General features: G+C 43.9%; 1 long non-coding RNA gene across 2 annotated transcripts in view; it reads right to left on the bottom strand.

Annotated features, from left to right (window-relative positions):
- LOC138928166 (uncharacterized) overlaps nucleotides 1–14,813 on the bottom strand; it is a 50,747-nt gene that overhangs the window by 25,928 nt on the left and 10,006 nt on the right. For both annotated transcript variants that reach the window (XR_011444654.1, XR_011444653.1), the window contains exon 2: nucleotides 4,920–4,955. This is a non-coding gene — a long non-coding RNA (uncharacterized lncRNA). The remainder of the gene's footprint in view (nucleotides 1–4,919; nucleotides 4,956–14,813) is intronic.

Below are 14,813 nucleotides of genomic sequence, written 5' to 3'. Positions count from 1 at the left end.
GTGTGTATTCCCACAGCAGGTGACGGGCGATTATTGAGTTTGTCACCTGGCCAAGCCCCCTCTCAACCCCCTCTCTCCTTTAAGCTGACATCAACAAGATTAATTGGGCGCACCGAGGTGCGTGTCCTGCTGCCTTTGACATTTATGAGCCGCATAAATCTTGGAGACAGTCGACATGGCCAGCACTTAAATGCAACATAATTCGCCTGCCACTAATTGATTGGACAATCCAGTGGCACTTAAAGGGTCTAAGCCAGGGAAGCAAGCTGGCCCAGATTACTTGGGGATTAGCGAAGAGAGAGAGAGAGAGAGGGAGAGAAAGGAGCTGAGACAGAGTCAACAAGTCCTGAGGGATCCAAGACCGAACCAGCGAGCTCTTTCAATTAATATTTAAATTCCCCTCGCACTCCCTGGACGACCAAGTTAATAATCAAATTATTTTTTATGCAGCCCCCGCCAAGTACAGCGTCAATTACAAGTTGAGATTGAAAAGCGTGGGGGATTAGCCCAGGGGGTGGGTTTTTCCCAGTGATTGCCAAAAAAAAAACAGAAAGAGGGAAGGGGAAGGAAAAGCAGCTGCCAGCAGCAGAAAAACACAGAACACAGAGCGGAGACCAGATAGCCAGCCGACTGATAAAGCCCTGTGTTATAGAGCAAGTTTCTGGGCAAGTCTGCGGGGCGATAAGCGTTAACTTTTCTACTTCTCTCTCTCTCTCTTGGCCATTACATATTCATTAAATTGGAACCCAGAGAGAGAGGCGAGCGAGCGAAAGAGAGTGTTGGGGCTTAGCCATTTCATCTAATTGGTAATGGTACATATACCCCTGCCGTCTCTCTCCGCAAATTGTGGCCTTTGTATTTGCGTGGCAAATAATTGAAACAAGCTCAAAACTCGTTTCGCAAAACTGAAGCAAAGGCAATGACGCAATTTGGACTCAAAGGTCCCAGGTCTGCGATCTCTGAAATCACTCTACAGATATATAGTAAGTTTCACTGATGTCATTTCAGTAGAAAAAATATGTAGAGTTAATACAAATTAATTCAAATACAAATTCTTCTTGGCCTTAAACCACTAAACTGCAGCTGCATCAGCAGCTATTTACCACTAATGGGCAATATTTTCTAATTAAATGCAATTAATGGTCTTTGGTGGCTTTTTTAGTGACATCATAAAAGCGCATAAAACTGACAAAACAAATGGTTTAAAGCAAGGCAGCCTTTTTAGTCAGAATGCGGGACCCGCACAAATAAATCATACGCCATGTTGTCACAGATGTTTTGCCAGCGATTATATTTTATTTTCATATATTTTTTCTTTCTCCACAAAGCTGCTCTTTAAAAGGAAGGAAAGCCTGGCTGCAGTCACAGTCAATCAGAAAATTATGGACCGGCAAAATGCGTAAATATTATGAAAATATCAAAAGAAAAAAATTCAAATGGCAAAAAGTCAATTTAATGCCATCAATATGCAAACAGCGAAAGGATATGGCACCAAAAAAACATATCTATATAAAAACAACAATAATTGTCCTTTGGCCAAGTGATTTAAATGCGTGTTGACGAAATCGCAGAGGGCAATTTGTTAACCAAATAGAATAAAGCGAGACACACACACACTGAATGCCATATTTATTTGTACGCAATTGAGTGTATAATATTATGCTCGACAGCGGAAACTGAGCACAAAATGGCCGCAATTAAACAATCAGCACACACAACAATTACAATTGTCGACACACACGGCAATGCAGATGCAGAGGAGTAGAGGAAGTCCCTATCATCGCCAATGACAATGTTGTTAGTTGGGCATTAATTTATTGTATTTGGCCGGGGCGGCAATTAACTTTTCAATAAACTGCATGGGATTTATGGGACAAGTTTAGCGGCATTTGGTAAAAATCATGGCCTGACAGACACTCCTCATCTTTATCTGGAAGGAAGCGGAAGGAGCGATCTCTCTCTGCCACACATATGATTGATATGTTAATGCAGCACGTATACGCCGCGTGTGCCATCATCTTCAGCCTCGGCTGCTCCTCCATCATTTGCATATAGACATAATATGCAAATATCTGCCGCAATCTGACGTCGATGTGTGTGTGTGTGTGTAAGCCAGAAAAGTATCTGGCAAGTTGTGAATACGCTGCAGATGTTGACAAAATGTGTGTAAGCATAAATTTATGCTTGCTTATCCACATTGGATAAACATTTTCCACCAGGATACACACAGGCTCCCTCCTTGGCTTTTCTTTTGCCATTTCCCGACACTCCCTTTGAATTGGCTTATTAGAAGAGGAGAGTCCTTTAACGAGAGAGAGAACTGCAGGTGGGCGCCGGATTCCACTGCCGCTGACACATCCTCCGGATTGCACTGACACGGAATGCCGCCGTTGTGACAATGTGGCACGTTTGTAGCCCAGCTTTTCCACCGGCTTTTCCTCCCCCCCGCCTCCGCCATCCTGCCCCCTTTTGTGTCTGGCCGATTTGCGCTGATTTGTTAGAGTCCGCCAGTCCATTGGCTTGGCTTTTTCCGGACGGCCGGGGTCTTTGGGTCAGAACACATGGACAAATAAAAAGCCGCCACACAAAAGCCAAACAACCAACAGTCAGTCAGGCCCTCAGAGTGAGCTTTGCTTTCATGTCGACTGGCATATGTCCTTTGTATTAGTGGTGATGTTTTTCTCTTTTATTTTCCAGTTGCTGGTCTTTATTTTTTCTTTTTTTAGCTAAGCTGATTTGGGTTTCAGCTGCCATGGGGTTTTTTGTCGCTACAAATGGGCGTATGAGTGATATTTCTGTTTTTCCCTGAGCGCCCTTTTGTGGGCAACAATTGATTGATTGATTGAGCGCTTTGTCAGTGGGTTAGTTTCCTTCTTCTGATGCCTTTAAGGACTTTAAGCTGCATTGCTGCTGACCCAAGCAGCGATGGGAGGAGGAGCAGCAGCAGCCGTCCAGACAGGACACTCAAGGAGAGCCCACTCGAAGCCAGTCGGAGCCTCAAGAGTCGAGAACTTCCGCCAAGACAAAGACCAACTGCAGTAGTAGGCAGCAGCCGTAGCAGGCTCGCACTCGAAACGGATTTCCTTGTTATGCACACCCAGCCACCGCTCTGCCCAAATAACAATGTGGCATCCTGGCAGGCGGCAGGATATTCTTGGCACGGACTTCAATGCGGAGTCGCCTCGCAATTAGCACGCATCAATAGGCACGCTCCTGCACTCCAGCACAAAGCGACTCAAATGGCTAAGGCGAATGCTAATCAAGTGGAGAACAAAAGTCATCTACCTCGTGGGAAGTGCACTAGGCAAAAATTGGAAACAAACAAAGGTATATTTTTAACAAAGCTTTCTTTGGAACTAGTTTTATGAGAGTTTATATTTTTATACAATTTTTTTTAGAGATTAAAACAAGTTCTTAATTTATGAAGTCTCCAAGGAAATGGCATTATCTTGTCTCTAAGAAGGAATATCTTTAAAAGAACTATAATATTTTCTTTCTTCTCCCTAAAAACGGCTTTAAAATTGCTCTTATTCCATTTACCTTAAATAACTCTTTCTGTTTTTAAACATTTTGTCATTTAAATAATTATAAAGACTATTTTCTTTTTAAATCCTTTACCAAAAACACTTAATTTTCTTCAATTAAATAAATTCCCTTTTAATTTCTTCAGCTTTTGTTCACTACCCACTTGTTTTTCTGCCTGTACCCTCGCCTTGCCACCACCTCCTCACCCATTTTCACACATGCCAAGTGCCATAGATCATAGTCAGCTCCAGCTGAGGACCAGAGAGTAAAAAAAAACATGAAAAAAAAGAAATGAAATTGAGTATAAGCCACTACAAACGGCGGCACTACAAACGGCAAGTGAGCATGTGTGTGCTCCTGTGTGGCAGCCACCGCAGGTGGCACAGAAGGTTCGTGGTTCTGGCTCCAAAGTTTCGCCACAATTAATGTGAATGGTGAATATGTTTAATTGTCGACAGGCATGCCATAACAGAAAAGACCTCGCACAATGCAAATTTTCCTTGGGATAAAATTAAAGTTTCTCGGTTTTCCCAAAAGAGAAAAACCCAAAAGAGTGTGTCTTCTAGAGCGCAGCAAATTGCTAGTTTTGCTATCTGCTCTTCGCTGTCATGCTCAAAAGCGTGGCAAGTCCTTTGGGGGGAGAAAGAGAAGAAAGGATCTATAAAAAAACCAGAATAATTACGGGCAATTTGAGGTGCCTGGAGAGAGAGAGAGAGTGAGAGAGAGACACCGAGTGGCTTAAAGGGTCTATAGGCCGGAGTTAGGTTTAATTTACAATCAATTATGGCGGATCCTCCTCGCATTGTTAACCTGTCCGACACATTTAAATGCAATTTAATGCAATTTATGGGCTTACCAGCCACAGCAGCAGTTATTGGGAACCAAGGGAAGGCAGAGAGTGTAACCCTCCCAGCTTGCTTTATTATTATGCACGAGCATATGCAGAACAGCGAACAGCGAACGGCGAACAACGACTCTTATTAAAAGCGGAAACAATGCGCACTTCCGCTTCAATTGTGCGTGTGTTTCCCAGCATGTATATTCCCGGCTTTCAGGTTTTGCTGCTCGAGCACGCAATGCGGCTGGGAGTGAGGTCCTGCCTTATTATTCATGCTGCCACTGCTGCTGCTGGTGCGGCTGCTGCTGCCACTGCTGCTATATAGCCATCCCTGGCTGATAAAACTTAACAATTTATGGCCAAAAGGGGCGTGGCCACTCGCCGTACAAAACACTTGAATGCACTCAAATAACGAGGCCCATAAATAAACAAGCGTTCAATTAATAGGGGCCCAGGCCAGGCGTCCTGCGTTGCGTATACGCCATGTATGGCAGGGTTAAGAAGTAGCTGGCTAAGCAAAAACTTAATATGCTCAAGAAAATACACCACCACTTACCTCAACTCTTATCCATCTCCAAAGGCTCCAGGACATCTGCAAGAGAGAAAAGAAATATTAGAGTAAGCAGAAATCAACATAAAATTCACATTTGTCACCCCGCCAAAGTTTTAAAGGAGCTCTGCTACCCCGCAGATATATATCAATCTGAAGTCACATAAGGGGCCAAAAGACTACGCCCACTTGTAAGACACAGCCAAATGGGTGTGTAGATCCTTCAGCATTTCGTGTTGTGATTTATTTTAAATTGCGTTTAGTTCCGAATGCTGGATGTCTCACTAAGCTTATTTGCCCGTTTTTAATGTCATTTTAAAGACAGCCAACTGACAGGACAAAAATCCATACCCAAGCCACAGGGCACTAAAGGAGAATACAGAGAAAGATGTAGTGGAGAGTCGAGAGAGACAGAGAGAAAGGTCACCGAATATGCTGTCATCACGATTATCCTTAACGTCGTATGGCTGCCAATGCCAGTTGTTTCCTTTTCCGTTATAACCCTGACCAAAACACACCACACAAACACACACACATGTGTTGCCATTCCGGATGTGTAAGAATTTGTAAAACGAGCCAGCAGCCAGATAGAGGACACAGGACACAGCCAGGACCTGTTTGAAAAACGCACAGAGGTCTCAACTCACTCTTCGATAAAAGCCAAAAAAGCAGAAGGCACAAGGGCAAAAGGCAGCAGGACACAATCATCTAGCTCTCTCTCTTTCTCTGTGTATTTGAAAAGTGCGTTAGCTGTAAAAAAAAGGGTTGTCCTTCGTCCTGTGGCCTTCTTCTCACTCTGTACAGAAGGAAGAAAAAATCAGCCAACGATAGAAAGTCTCTTTGTTGTCTGCTTATTTCGTTTCGACATTTTTTTTCCTCCTGCAGATGTCTCGAACTCTTCTGTTTTTTCTTGGTTTGCATAATTCGTTTCTTTATTTTTGTATTTTCTTTTTTTTTTTTTGTAGTCTGCGCTCCTCGACTGCAAATTGAAATTTAAAATTTATGCAAATTTCTGTACGGCGCTGTCAAGGCGAAAAAGGGTTTTCCCTTCGTCGACAGCGTGGAAACTTCAATTTGATTTCATTTTTGATGGTGTTGGTAATTGTGCCAAAATGGGAGCAAAAAAAAAAACCGAGAAAAAAAACCGACAGAAAAAAGAAATAAAAAAAAGGGGAGAGAGAGACAAGCACAATGGGGAAAACTCTCTGGCAAATTAATCGAAATTAAGTCCGAACATTTTTATGGCATACTTTAGGGCGACGCCGCGCCTAGGGGAAAATGGTTGGGGAAAAGCGACTGCGGGTAGGCTGGGTACTTTATCTAAAATCTCTTGGCATGCCAACGCCATTACAGAGTCAGTTTGGACTCGCTTAATCACTGTCCAGCACGCAGTCCCTGCTAGTCCCGAATTTGCCACAGCTTTTCCAGGCTTTCACCCCGCCAGGCTTTCCACATATGAGGAGCTGCTGCCACTGCTGCTGCTGCTTCTGCTGTTGTCGCCATCGCCGCGTGCAATTAATTAAAAACAAACAAATTTGAAAATGCACGACAGTCAGAGAGAAAGAGAGAGAGAGAGAGAGCGGGGAGACAGGACATTCTCCCTCCTGGGAGAGCAGCCCAGATTCGGGATTCGGCGGAGGCTTCATAGCAGGCCAAACTGTCAATGAACAATGCCAGCCAGCCAGCCAGCAGGACACGAGACACAGTGGACACTGGACTCGCCAGTGGACGCCTGGCAGGCGACAAAGTTGCTGCCCTAAGCGTTTTTTAATGCACAGCACAGATTTCCTGCAGCTGCCCCTGTGCCACTCCTCCCTGACACTCTCCCATTTTCCTCTCCGGGGCCCCTTTGGTAATTTCGTTTTATTATTTTGCAGTTTTCTGTTGCCAGCTCTGCTCCACTTTGTAAATATTAAATTATGAGAAAGAACGGGCACACAGGCACAAAAAAAAAAAAAATAAGAAACGAATCAACGAACTTCTGAAATTTCCCAAATGGAAACAGGAACACGAACACGAACACGGGACGGGCACAAAAACAGATAACAGTTACGCTTACGGCCGTAATAACTGCAGTCTGCCGTACGGAGAGTTCCGCACTCCGGCGAACGTCGTCTGCAGTTGGCAGTTATGACACCAGGTGAGCTCCCATTCCCATCCCCCCATCCTCTTATGTCTTTCGCCTCCTTTGCTGGCTTAAAAAGGAGTTACTTTTGAGGGTATTACCAAGGAACTAAGAAGTTGGCAGGCCTCACTAAGTGGATCAGGTATATAAATTGATATAGGGACAGGGGTTTTGAGCAGAAGAAACGTGAGTGGATTTTACAAGTAAGTCGGGGAATAAATTATTTAAACAAATTTGGAGAAGAATTATTTTTAAGTTGATTAATTTTTGAAAGGTTAAAGGGTTTTATGAAAATTGTAATAATTATTAACTAATTTTATATATAATTCCTACAATCTTCCTTCAAAGAGTCACTTTCCAAAAGCATATTCAAGATAGAATCCAAATTCCTACCTCGTTTTACTATCTCTTACAAAGTCCTTTTTTGCTGATTACTACATTTTTTCCGCCAATTCCCCCTTAATGGCAATAATCCTCAAGTTGAAGCACCCAAAAATCACTACTTTATGTGTGGTTAGGGTACTCAGAAATTCGATTTACTTTATTAAATCTCGACTGGCCCCTGGCTTACTGTGCATTTTTGTATGTTTTCTGGCTTCACGGCCGCTTAGGCACAGAAAATTCACAACGGCACAACGTTGCGTATACGTAATGCTGTTACGGCTGCTGCTGCTGCTTCAGCTACAGCTCCTGCTGATCCTTTCTCCCTCTCTTTTCAGCTCCTTGAACAATTACATGACGCCTTTGCTATACGCCATATGCGGCAAATGGCCATAGTAACGGGGAATGGGCCTGCATTCATACATGGATATGCCAATGATGGTCATCGTGCTAACTGCTTTAAGTGCAGACAGAGCAGAGCAGTCGAAAGAGGATAAGGGCAGGATGTGGGGCTAGGCGAGGAGAAGCAGCACTCCAGTGAAAAAAATTGAAATTGAAAAAACGACAAAAGTTTGCGGCCGCATCCGGAGCAGAGTCCTCATCTTCCCGGACAACCCCGTTGCTGCCCTAGTGGCTTCCGCTTCAGGCCCGAGTCCCGTCATCATTCGCATTCGTGTCCTGTGCCTGCTGCTGTCGTTTGTCGCATGCAATAAGTGCTAGTTGAGTGGCGGCACTTGAAACCAGAGCCACACATTCAATTGGCCGTCTCTGGAAGCCCTCTCTTCTCTCTTCTCTCCTAGATATATATATATATTTTTTTTTTGGCCTGATTCGAATCCTGGTCTGTCGTGCCCTGCACTGACTGCATGTGTTTTCCAGCGGCGCTTCGGATTTCACTTTTGGCCCTGGGTGTCGTTGCTGGCGACCTGACGCCGCCATTTCCGCCGACCAGCACGGAAGTGGCAGGAGTCCTTTTCCCCTACGGTCCGGTCCCTTTAGTCCCTTAGCCCTTTTTCCCCTGACCACCATCTTGCCTCAATTCCTGCGGATTTGCTGCCGCGGCCATTGCATACGAAATGTGTTGCATACATTTGTGGGCAGCTGCAGCAGCGGCAGGTTGAAGACAAAAAACCCACAGAATACACGCAAAAAAATAAAAGACAGCTGCAGCAATTAAAATGGAAATAAACGAGAATGAAAACGAGATGACTAGAAGCAGTGATGAGGATTTGTGTGCATTTTCAGGCAAGATTTTTAAAGGAAATTTAAGCTTTTTATTTTTATTTAGGTTAAAAAATATCTTTAAAATTGTTATACAAAACTTAAAAGGAAAATCTGTCATTAAATATATTTTAAATTAAATATTAAACCTTTAAAATATGTATAGTTTCTCTGACCTTCTTCTGGCAAATTTTTAATAAAAGAAATTCCCCTATTTTTCAGTCAACCTCTCCTGTCCTGTAACCGATTCTTGGCATCACTGGCTGGCATACAAATTCGTATAATAATGGTTATGCAGGACAAACGGACAAAGGACGGACATTGGCCGCTTAGAAGCCGGCGCGCGTTTTCTTTCAGGTTTTCAGGTTTTCCAAACCGCCGCTTTCTATGCATACAAAAAGGTAGGTAGGCAAGCATGTGTGTGCGAGCGGGTAAAGGATAATGTCCTTCAGCCAGTGGCAGCCATTTGCCAGTTTGCGGTTTCCGTTTCGCGTCCTTTTTCGTCGTGCAATTTCAGTTTTAGTCGAGTTTTTAGTGGCGTCCACAACTCGGCCATTTAAGCACATTTGTCGTCTCATTGTCCTGCCAGTGTCCGTGCGCCCCTCTCTCTCTCTCTCTGACCACCGCTGACAGTGTGCTAATTAGAAGTCCTTGTTGCTTGTGGCCACAACAAAACAGACGTCCACAGGACACGGCTACAGCTACAACTACAACTACGACTCTAGACAGAATGGCACATAAAACCAAGGCAAGGCAGGGAAAACAATGAAAACTACTTTGAGGCCAAAGTCAGGCGGCGGCTCGGAGAGAGGCCTTCGTTTTTGGCTATAAAATGCATGGATGTCCTTTGGCCACTTGAATGTCCTGGCACGTTTTGCGTGCACTGCACATTTTTATTGTGATGCCTTGGCTCTCGTAGCTCCTTGCGATGTGTGACTTTAATTTCGAGTCCTGGGCCATTAAAACGATAGCGGTGAAGGGAGAGGGGTAAGACATCCCCAACCCCACTTCCCTCCCTTTTTCCCCTTTTGCCAAAAAACCGCACGAGAGAAATGCCCGGCCAAAAATATAAATAATTGCTTTGCCTGCTCAACTGTGAGGAGGAAGGCATGTGGCGTCTGGGAAGGACGAAAAGGATACCAACTGGCATTGTCTTCCAGTGCAACGCACATTAGTTCTCGTCTCAGTCGAAAGCCCTCCTTCACTACTCTCCATATATATAAAGCACTCCGAGTTTAAGGGGCTTTCGGACCACATGACTTCATTTTTCCTCGGGCCGGAGAGCATTTATAAAATGAAATTTGTTTATTATGAAAATGCAGCGATGCGAGATAAGCAAGTGCCAGTTGCGAGCCACAACAAAGTTGGCCACTTGACTGGCCAATGCCGGCCCTCGGCTCAGCCCCCCTCTTCCTGTCCATCCAATGCCTGGGCATTTTCCCTCCCTTATCCTTGTTAATTGCTGCGGTTTCCGGCTGCTGCTGATGCTGCTGCTGCCTTCCCAGTTCTGTTTTCTTGCCAACAAAAATAAATGAATATTTTTGCGCTAGCTTAGACATGAGTGCAGAATAAATTGTTTGGCATCTTCTGCTGCTAGAAGCTACTGAATTATGCTGCACCGTATCTGTATCTGCAAGTTGTATCTCTGTACAAGTATCTTTTTGTTGGCAAATCAAGTGCTTGGCGGCTGGCGGCTGGCTTGGACTCGGTTGAGTAATTGCTTGAGCATAAATAAGCCACCCCACCTATGGAGTTTTATGCCCGGCGTTCGAGCGGAAACGGAAATGCGAGCTTAGCCTCGTAGCGGGGCTCTAACTGGGCGCAAAACACTTTTAATGGCCACAATAAAAAAGCCAGGCGCGGTTATAAACATTAATGAGAGAGCCGTCAGCGAATGATGGTGTATGGTGGTGGCAAATCGATTGGGCCAGGAATTGTTACCAATTCTATAGAAGCCAGAGAAGAGAGAGCCTTCTTTTTATCACCAGCCAGCGAGCTGCTGCTACTGTGCATAATTTATGCCTTGGCTATAACTCAAAGCGGCGACGGCGAATGGTTAAAAATGTCTTGCAACTGCAACCATAATTCCTGCTGCTCGACGGCAATAAATCACAAAATTTTCCATCTTCCATCTGCTTCGGAATCTGGTAGTTCGCCCCCCTCCCCCCGCTCCTGCCAAAAATGGAAAGCTATGGTGGAAATGCATATTGGCTGAGTAAAGCAGCCACACACGACATTAACACGTGACAGGCGCCGGGGAAATGGGAATTTTCCCCCTCTCTCTCTCTCTCGCTCTCTGTTGCAGCCTGTTAATTTCATTCATTATTTATGGTTTACCTCAAAAACGCATCAGAGAATGGTAACAGACAAGCTGGAAAATGCAACCTGCAGCAAAGTACGTCGTGCCACTTACAACCCTGTGGCACAAGCTATAGCCATTCCCCCCGCAGTTACACTTTTAATTAACAAACGCACGAAAACGGCTATGCCATAGGAGAGATCCTAGTAAAACGAGGGTTGACTTTTGGTGAGTAGCTGGGGGATAGCGTGTTATTACTAGAAGGGGGAAGAGGGGGGTGAAAAGTCAAATAGATATTGCATGTGTGAGCATTAATGCAAATGTGCACACAACGAAATAATAGATAATAATGGTAGAGAGTATAAAGAGCAATAAATATTAATTAGCCAGATTTTGAGTATTAAACAGAAAGCTTTAAAATACCAATATTCTAATTATAAAACAATTAAGTGATACGGGGGATAATGAATAGCTGAATTAGATATTTAAAATCTAATTAAATGGAATAAAATGAATAGAGATAGGGGAAAACTGTATATAAGTATACTAATTTAAAACAATTTTTCTGGAAAAATTAATAGAAATTATTGATATATTAACCAATATGTAAAGAGAGTGTTTTATCGGGTTCTAATTATATTAATTTGTTACTTTAAGGAAAATACCCTTCGCTTAAAAATGAATTCTTTAAAATTCCCCAACATTTCCCTTGTATTTTATTTATAGGCTCGCTTTCCGCACATTACGCATACGCCGCGTGGGTCGCCTGCAAAGCTGACATTCAGCGAATCCCTTTTGTTTTTTGTGTTGCAATGAATGCATTGTTGTGTCTTCCCCTCAATGCAATTAAGAGATGGCATTAATCAACAGGCTCCCCTACTCTCCCCCCCCCAAACACCCAGTTCCCCTCCGTTAACCACTGAGAAGAACTATTCTCCATAGTTACAAAATTTTCGTTCGGTATGCTCCCTTTTTTGGACTCCATGGAGGATGCTTTAATTTATTTAGACCAAATACAAACGCAAGCGAAAAATGGCAAACGACAGAAATTTATCTCCTGCACGCCTTGTCGCATAAATTATGTCGAGGAAGGGGAAGTTGAGCTGGGAGAGAAATGGGGTGGGGGGCTTTTCTCTGGCGAAATTAATGAAAGCAAGGCAGTGCCGGCGAAAAGATGCCGAAGCAGCGTAAAACACGAGACAAAAGACAGTTAAAATGAACTAAAATCAAATGAAATGTGGCCACCAGGGGCGGCGACAATGGGCGGGCAGGGTGCCTAATGACAGCAGGCAAAAAAAAGGGGGCGTGGCGGGGCAATACAACAACAGGAATAGGGAAATAAAGAGTGCTGGCGAATAGGAAACGGAAATGAAAGCAGCGATGCCGAAGGACGCCGCTAAAGATGCGATGCGATGCGATGCAATGCGATGAGATGCGATGCGACTGCTGCTGCAGCAGCATTGGGAATGCAACAAATCACAAGTGCAGCAGCAACATTGCAGCAGAAGAGGAGAGACAGCACCAACAGCAGCAGCAGCAAATGTTGCATGGCAAATGCGATTGTCAAGCAATGACCTCATTAAGGAGGCGGGGTACAGGGTAGGTAGTGGGTGGGTAGGTGGTGGGGTCCAGGAAGTCGATGTTCATCCTGCCAGGCAGCTTCACTCGCCACAATCCTTGTCACTTTGCCTCCCTGGCCCGCCTCCGCATTAATAACTGCCAACCGCAAACAATTATAGCGAACTGAGCAGCAGAGATTGGGTGTGGAAAGTGACAATAACACTGGGAGAAATGTTAAGTGATATCAGAAAATGTTATAGAAGAATTTTAGGAATTATTTAAGAAGCAAATAAAAAGCATGAATATCTTTTAAAATGCGAAATAGATCCTTGCTTCTAAAATCTATAATTTTAATGTCTTCCAAATTGTATTTTCATCAACTTGAATACTCTTTTATATCCTCCTCAAATGTAGGAGGTTTGCAACCCAATGGGTAGTTTGATGAGGGGGCGGGATAAGCAACCGCAGGCGAGCTGTCACCAAGCATACAACGTCATATACGTCAAGCGAATGAGAGTGCGAGTGCGAGTGCTATTCAGGAGGAGGATCCAAAGGGGTTGGGCTCTCCTGTGGGCTTCATCCTTTAATAATGGCGATATAATCAGTGCTAACAAAAAGCGACAAGGAGTAGGAAGATGCCAAGCCGCAGCACAAAGGTGACAAAATGTGACGGCGCTAAAAACGGGACAATGACATGGCCACGGTAAAACCGTTTCCGCCCAAAAAAACACACACATATAGTCCCAAGCCAAACTAAACCATATAAAACCAAGCTATATAGGTACTGGGGAAACACCCACAGAGACACCTGTCAACCGCACTCAGGAGCGAACTGTAAACTGTCATATCCTTAAAGCGGGCGCCGGGCTAAGCCCCTCCAAAAAAACCAAGACAACCAAGAACAAATTACGTCGCATTTAAGTTTCATAATATGCTTAAAATGAAAACGCACAAAAAGTTTTCCAAGAGAGACTGGGAGGATCCTGTCAGGGGTAAGAAGTGTGCAATATTTTCTTTTGAGTATTGTCAGAGAATTTAAACCCCGAAAAGCACCTGCCAGGCCACCTGGAGTGTGAGTCTCTCTCCACCAGCTAGCTAGCTGCTGACTGCAGTCTGTGTCCTGTGGCCAAGACAATGGGCTGCGACAAGTGCAGAAGGAGTACAGGAGTGAAGGAGTCTATAAAAACAGACGAGCGGGGGCAGGCAGTGGCCTCTCGTCTCCCGTCTCTCTTGCAGACAAGAACTAAAAACTTGCAAATGCACAACGGGAGTGGCGGCGTTGCAAAACCGCATGCTCAACATGGAATGGAAAGAATAAACTAAGAACTGCAACTACAACACATTTACAGGGGAGGTGGGAACACATCTCATTGTCTGCCGACGACGGGCCAGGCCAGGCCAGGACGACACCCCCCCAAAAGTCCAGGCTGGGCTGTCTCAAAAAGGATTGCAGCCGGAGCAACAGACAAGACAGCGAACAAACACACAATTGTGTGGGTGTTGTTCTTCCCTTTTTGCCACATGGCTATTGTTGCTGCTGCTGCTGCTCCTTTTTTTTCACACAAAATCATAGAGGGGAAGCGACGCTGCCGGCGACTGACAGCTGCGGGAATGCAGTTTTATTTACACTTTATTGACTCGAAATCGACTTGAAAACATTTGCCCATTTATGTTTAAACAGCTGACAATGCAGGCCATTTTTGGTCAGAGTTCAGTGGGTTTGTTAATTGAGTTACGAGGTTTCGTGATGGGAATACAGGGAGATATAACTATGAAAATGGGTAATTAAGTTTAAATTTATGTTTGTTTTGGGAGAAAAATTTACAAACCAAGAAAGTTTAATTGAAAATTAGATTAACTTAAGCAGGAGAGAGGCTTTTTAACTGTCAAGTTTTGTATAAATAAAATATATACTAAATACCTATAAAAACTTAAACTTTAAAACATTTTTAAATTGTTTAAAACCCAACTTAAATTCAATGTTATTTTATATAAAATCGAAAAAGGAGTGCCCTTATTACCTTATTACTTAGGTTTATTAATTAGGTTTTATCCCTTAACCCCAGGGCCAAGTGTTGAACTTTGAACTCCAGCAAAGTGAACCCTCCTCGAGCATCGTGTTTATATTACAGCCTTTTCAATGGTGTCACCTGCGGCGCCTTCAAGAAAGGCTCCTTTCTTTCATTGAGCCTTTTGAAAAGGATCAGTGGCCATATAAATGTTCTAGGCACATTTCTACGGCAAAACAAATTTCGCTGCAGTTTTCATAAATCATATAGCGAGTGTGCGGAGTGTTTGTGATAACAAACATGAC

This window comes from Drosophila kikkawai, chromosome 2R, assembly GCF_030179895.1.
Source record: "Drosophila kikkawai strain 14028-0561.14 chromosome 2R, DkikHiC1v2, whole genome shotgun sequence".
NCBI classification, from domain to species: Eukaryota; Metazoa; Arthropoda; class Insecta; order Diptera; family Drosophilidae; genus Drosophila; species Drosophila kikkawai.
Note: the sequence above shows the minus strand (reverse complement) of the source record. Positions and strands in the feature narration are given on the sequence as shown.